This window comes from Ammospiza caudacuta, chromosome 21 (assembly GCF_027887145.1).
Source record: "Ammospiza caudacuta isolate bAmmCau1 chromosome 21, bAmmCau1.pri, whole genome shotgun sequence".
Taxonomy (NCBI): domain Eukaryota; kingdom Metazoa; phylum Chordata; class Aves; order Passeriformes; family Passerellidae; genus Ammospiza; species Ammospiza caudacuta.
In genome coordinates this window covers 1,174,636-1,180,996 of record NC_080613.1, presented here as the reverse complement: position 1 = coordinate 1,180,996, position 6,361 = coordinate 1,174,636, and the positions used below count along the sequence as shown (strand labels likewise).

The 6,361-nt window shown below is 45.2% G+C and overlaps 1 protein-coding gene across 1 annotated transcript in view; it reads left to right on the top strand.

Moving 5' to 3' along the window:
* Positions 1-1,442: 1,442 nt before the first annotated feature.
* The window catches only part of NEK6 (NIMA related kinase 6), a 103,085-nt gene continuing 98,166 nt past the window's right edge, over positions 1,443-6,361 (top strand). Inside the window, exon 1 of the mRNA XM_058818118.1 lies at positions 1,443-1,548. The gene's annotated coding sequence lies outside the window, so the exon portion shown is untranslated. The remainder of the gene's footprint in view (positions 1,549-6,361) is intronic.

Genomic DNA, 6,361 nt, shown 5'->3' with positions numbered 1-6,361 from the left:
GTTTTGGGTGGAGGCAGCAGTGAGAGCAGAGGGTTTGCTCTCTGACTTTGCCTAGCTGTTCCTGAGGCAGAACTTGTTATTGGAAACAAGGTGCTCAGATCATGCCCTAGAAGAGGGCTCACTGCATCCTGTTGATAGTGTGACTAAATTCTGTAAGATTTGATGGGAATTTTTTTTCTTCCAGATGCTGAAAGAAATGGCTTTTTGTGCAATTTGAGCTCTTACATTATGAAAGATATTTCTAATCTTTGCGGTTTTGTGAGAACGTTTTAAGACATGAAATGAATTCAGCGAATGGACCACAAACCAGAAGGCAAAGAAAGAAAAAACAAAGTATATTTCTTCTCTCCATTACGTGGTTGATTTGGGGAGGAAGAATGAGTCACTATTTTTTAGCACATAAAAGTGGCTGTGATTACCCCCGTTCCAAACCTGCCAATGTGCGCAGAAAGAAGGAGCTGCACTCAGCACTTGCCCAGGCTCTGTGGAACTGGTCTGCCCTCCCCTGGGAGGTGAGGACACCGGCAATTTCTTGGCAAGGGATGGGAGAAGAGCGCTGAGGCTCTGCCCCCTCCTGTGCCCGAACCAGCGGGGCTGCCCCTCTGCTGGCTCAGCTTCCTGCTCACCATGCCTAACCTACTGAGGAGTCAGTACATTGGAACAAATTCACATGTTGAGTAGTCTCTCATTTTAATTGCTTTCTGTTAGTCAAAATTATCTTGCCTTTTGAGGCAGATAAAATCAGGACAAAGATGGATACATGGGAAGAGCAAGCTTTTAAAGTTAGAGCACACGTCGTTTGTTCAGTGTGAGCTCCCCCTGGAACTGAGAGTTGGAGGAATCCTGCTGGGCTGGAAAACAGTAGTTCATCAGAATAACTACGGAGCTGGGGAGAAGACCGAGGTGGAGGCTTCAGGTCTGCTCTGTTTACAGCCAGGGATGGGAGCAGAATGGTTTTCTCTCTCCTGGGGTTTAGTGCCTGTATAAACTGCCAATATCCCACTTTCCTGGTAAGGGGCTGTTTGTCAAGTCAGAAGGAATCCTTGAAGGCCCTTTTCTTGAACTTAGAGAAAGGTCCCAGCCAGCCCAGAGCTGAAGCAGCATTTTTTGGTTGTAGTTTCCAGATTCATCAAGTTCTGCTTTAATTCTTGGTGCTCACAGTTTTAGTTTCTAAAATCCTGCCACTTCACGATCTCCACCTCTGAGATGCCTATTATCCCCGTTGTGCAATTACTGTGGATCACAGTTGTATCTATTTTTACTCTCTTGTTTTTCCCTTCAGTTTGTAATGCCTCTGGGAGTGAGTTCTGGGAACAATCTGCTTTGGTTTTAAGCTGTATGGTGCTGCCTCCTCTCCCATTATCACTCTCCGGTTTCAATGGCCCCATTGTGCTGTCTGTGCTGGCACTTTGTTTGCTTTGAAGTGTGGGTAAGAAGTTGCTCCGTCCCTCCAGTTTTATTCCGTGACTGGCGGCACTGACCTTCCTGCCGGGAGCGGTGTGACAGAGCGGCCATTGCTGCTGCCCACCTGAGGGCCCTTCAGGGCAGGTACGAACTGCCGCGGCTTTCCCGCAGCCCCGCCGGCCCCCGCGCCTGCTCCCTGCGCCGGCTTTGCCTTGCTCTGGTCCCTCGTCCTTGGATGAGAGGAGTCGGGGATCCCATGGATCCCATGTTTTTAGTACTTTGACAATGAGAGTTTTTCCTTGTGAAATTTTGGCTTCTGCCATTGATCGAGAGAGACAAAAAATTAATTCCAATGAGGCAAGAAATGCTGTAAAGCAGAATTGTTCTAATGTAATTTCTGACTGCATTAAACTCCTTCCACTGTACATTTCTCAGGCTTTATTGAATCCCAGCCAATTTCCTTCAGCTTTGTCTCATTTCCCTTCAAAGTTGGCGTTTCTCAGCTCCAAGATATTTGTGTTGCTGCCCTTTCTGCAGACCCTCATCTGCATTTCAAACCTGGTGAGAGATTACCATCCCTGTATCTTAGGTATCTCTGTAGTCATTTAGTACACCTGGCTCGCATCCAGCCCTTGGACGCAGACTTCTCTCTGATCTGGCTGACAGTGTAAAGCAGCTGCTCTCCTGTACTATCCCCAGGAACACAGGCCCTTCCGTAAGCGTCCTGTTGTTTCCCAAATGAAGGAAAATCCCCCCTGGACCACACTGCTTGCCCTGTTGACAGACCTCCCAAGTCTTTTCCCTTCCCTTTCCTTTTCTTAGGCAGCCACAGTCACGCTGCTTGGTGCTCTCCTCGGAGGCTGTAGCTCTGTGCCCATATGTTTGGCTGCAGCCGTGGCAGGTCCCAGGTGCTGAGTGCTCTGCTGGGACACGGGGACAGGCCAGGGATGAGTCTTTGTGTAGGCAGGCACTTGGATGTGCTTCTGATGAATATGTAAGATCTCACCGTGAGCACTGGGCTAATGAATTGCAGTTCTAGCATTTACTGAAGAAGTGTCACAAACATAATGGGGACAAAATTTGCTTAAAATATGTTTTGAACATCTGTGGCATTTTTCTCCCAGTTTATTCAGCTCTGATTTTTGTGCATCTTATTTATTTTGGACTGTGAAACTACACTAGTTATTTTAACTTTGTTTGTTTGTTTGTTTTGAATAAACTTTCTTTTACTATTCTGGAGACAGAATGGTACCACAAACTGTTTGCCTTACTTCCAGGAGACATTATGTTATTAATGCTTTCTAAAACTTTTGGTTTTATTTCTACTAAAGCTTGGACTCGAAGCCTACAGTTGCTGTTCAGAAGAGAGGTATTAGCTGTGACCCACGTGTACTATGCGGAATGCAAAGGTGGGATTAGATGGGGAGAGTTTTCAGTGTACTCTGAGTGCACAAATCCTGCAAAGCTCTTATGGTGCTGGTCTCTCCCTGGATGACTCCCTGGCAGAATTTCTCTCAGTCTGCCCTGAAGGCCCATCCCTGAGCTGGTTGGATTGTGCCCTGTGCTCGGGCTGCTGGGGGTGGCAGTGTCCCATCCCCCTGAACTTGTCTCACAAAGCAGTTCTCAATTGAACAGCGTTAGCCCACGTGATGGGTGAATCCAGGTCAGAGAGCATGGTCCCTTCACATCTGCTCCGTGCTTGCTGCTGACATTTTCATTCAGCCTGCCTGTACTGGGCAGCAATGGAGGTCTGTGAAGGGGGGACAGAAACATCTTTCTGCTGGGGGAGGACAATGGCAGGACCTCCCAGTAACTGCAGCTGTGTCGGGGCTCTGAATACAGCGGGCCACTCTTGGCAGTGCTACTGAGGTCTGGCTCTTGGAAAGCAGCACTGTGATTCAGCTGTCACTCACCTCCCAGCAAAGGGAGCTTTGAAAAGGCGCCTCTGCTGCTCTCCTGGAGTAGCAAATATTTCCTAGGCCTGTGCTGCTGAATGGGAGAGATTGCCATTGTCCTCCTTCCCCTCTCAGGCTTGCTGGGCTTCCTCTAAATGGGCCTTTTGCAAGGGAACAATAAGCCCAGCGAAGGGTCCAGGTTGCACATGTCTGAGCAGTGAGAACACTCCAACACTTGTTCATTGGCTCCTGTGATGTGAAAAGCTGTGCTGCCGACAGGGCAGGGGTTTTCCAGCCACAGCTGTGGTTTGTTTTCTCTCTCAGGTTGTGCTGCTTTGGGTGTACATCTGCATGTTTCAACTAATTTCCTAGAAAATATTTTTGCCCCAAGATTTACACTGTCCTCAGAAATCTGTTTCCTTTTGCAGCCGAAGCTCTGTGATGAGTTTGCAGTGAAACTCACCAGGCAGGTGGGAGCTGAGTTCAAATGGCTCTGCTCTGATAAACTTTAGCTAAGGTTTGGTAGAATGTCCCCAAACTTTCTATTGCCTCGTGGTTTTGTGGCAAAACCACATGCACCTCTCTGATTCAAACCTGGCTGAAATCTGTGGCTTGGGCTGACATTCACAATGATCTTCAGGGCTAGAAGAAGTTGCTTCTCAGGAATCTGTATAGAGACAAAGGTACAATTTTCTTCCTGGACCATGGAACATTTTCTAGTTTTCCTCTGACCTTCTCATGAAACTTTCAGTGTCACAGAATTACACACTGTTTTTCTACACAACTGAGGTTACTCCTGCCCTCTTTCCCCCTGCTGCAGCTGAAATAATGATTTTTGTGTATGTAGCATTGATTTGCAAGAAGGTCTTAGTATTCTGAAGCTTTTATTTATTGAGAAGGAGGACTAGGTCCTACCCAAGGAAGAAATTGGTTTGGTCTCCCATTGGAAGCATTAAGCTGTACAATAGAATACAATAAAAACTTATCACAGGGAGACAAATATAAACATATCGTGTTACAATCTGGATTTCTCATCTGAAAATCAGAAATATAGCCATAATCATCTTTAAAAAAAAAGTATTTTAGTTTTTAGACCCCACCAAGATCCCAAATATAGTAGAATATATTCACTTGCTCTACCTGCAGTATTTCTTTTTAGGGGTCATTTAGCAATGGTGTGTCTAAGAATGCCTTAAGATTAGGAGCAGCATTTGGTGGCTCACAGTGTCCTTACTCCTCCGAAGTGTGGCTGACACGATGGGCTTTGTTTCCCAACATTGCCTGTGTAGATGCCTGAGGGATTGGAGAATTTTTCAGTATATATAATCTCTACTTATAAATGTAAACCTACAAATAAACCTACAAATCAATGTCAGCTTTTATTTAAAAACACTATCAGAAAAATTAAGTCTTTCTTCTCTTCAGACATTGGATGGTCTGATTTTTCTCCTGTGCTACTCTTGCTCTAGTGCAATTTCCGCTGGTGCTTTTCCTGATTTAGGCCTGTCTGAGTGAAAGGAGAATCAATGCTGCCTTTGCCAAGTGGCTCGGACTGCAGCCTGGCCACACCACCCGTCATCAGGAAGTTTGCAGAATTGAGGTGACCGCACCCTGGCTGCGAGTCTGGGGTTCTGCGCTGTGGCGTGTCCTCCAAACGCCAGTGAGGAAAATCTCTTTGGAAGTTTCTGCCTTGCTCATCCCATTTACTGAAACTAAATTTCAGGAAGCTAATCGGGCAGAGAGTGCAAAGGATGAAATGTTAGAAATCAAATTAATGAAGCTGAATCACCAATTTGTGACCTAGAAGACTATTAGGAGTGATCAGAATTAATTAACTCTCCTTTGCAATGCTTCAGAGGAGGCCAGCGAGCATGGAGGCAGGGGACAAGGATGGGATGTGACTACCTGGGCTGGGCTGGCCCCAGCCGGGCTCCAGTGGCCACTCATGGAGCACAATTGGCAGGAGCGGGCAGGAGAGCTGCCATGGTCCATTCCTGTGTCCTGCTCTTCTCTGCTTGCTCAGGGACGTGTGGATGAAGCTGTGAAGAAGCAGCCATCCTGTTATTTGTGATGGAAGTGCAGGGCGATCCAAGGGACTGAGTGGGATTTTGAATTTTCTAGTAGAACGATACTGACAATTCCTAGGAAAGGTCTCATCACTGCTCCCATTCTATGACTTTGTTTCTTTGGCTCAAGCGCTGCTTGCGGGTTGAGGCTAGAGGTATCTGATGGCAAGTGGCCACTTCACATTCCATCTTGGAAGCCTGGCAGCAGCCACCAGAGGCAGAGAACCCATGGCACAAAATCTGACTGGTATTTTCCTGGTTTAATCAAAGCCAGGATTGAGTCCTAAACACTTATAGGGAAAGATGATACATGTATTAAGTTGTAGCTTCTTTTCTTTCAAAGGTCAGAGTTTCAGACAGGTCTGGTTGATAGCTGCCAAAATTAATTGGTCATTTGGGATACTCACTGATATGAAGTCAACTTTTTATTGAAGTGAATGTGAAAGGTAATATCTACTTTAGTAATATTTGGGATTTTTAAAGAAAGTGAATATTTTCCTCACCATTCTTTTTGGGACAAATATGGAGAAAGAAGATACGTAATCATAATTATTTTCACTAACTAGAACTGCAGTGTTTCTTCTTGCATCAATAAATTCTTTTCATATTCTAAACTGCCCATGGGAGGAAGAATTGGTGAAGAGATGGCTCCAGTTTCTTGAATAATGCATTGTTTAGTAAATGGACTGTCCGATCAGGAAATAGTCCTCTGAATATGATCAACATCGACATTGCTGGCTGGACAACTTACAAAGGAGCATTTTGAAATTAATTTGATGATTATGAAAATGTCTTGGATCCTTTGCTGAAGGCTAAATAAACACAATTAAAATATTCTTAGTTTTCAATGTGCTTTGTTCAGTTCATTAAGTGTAACTAGAGCTTCCAGTTATCTGCATTTAGTTTTTCAAAAAATTGGAGGGTATTTTTAGAGCAATGTAAAGCTTATTGCTAATTACACCTGGGGGGGAATCTCATTAGATATTCATTTGCTCT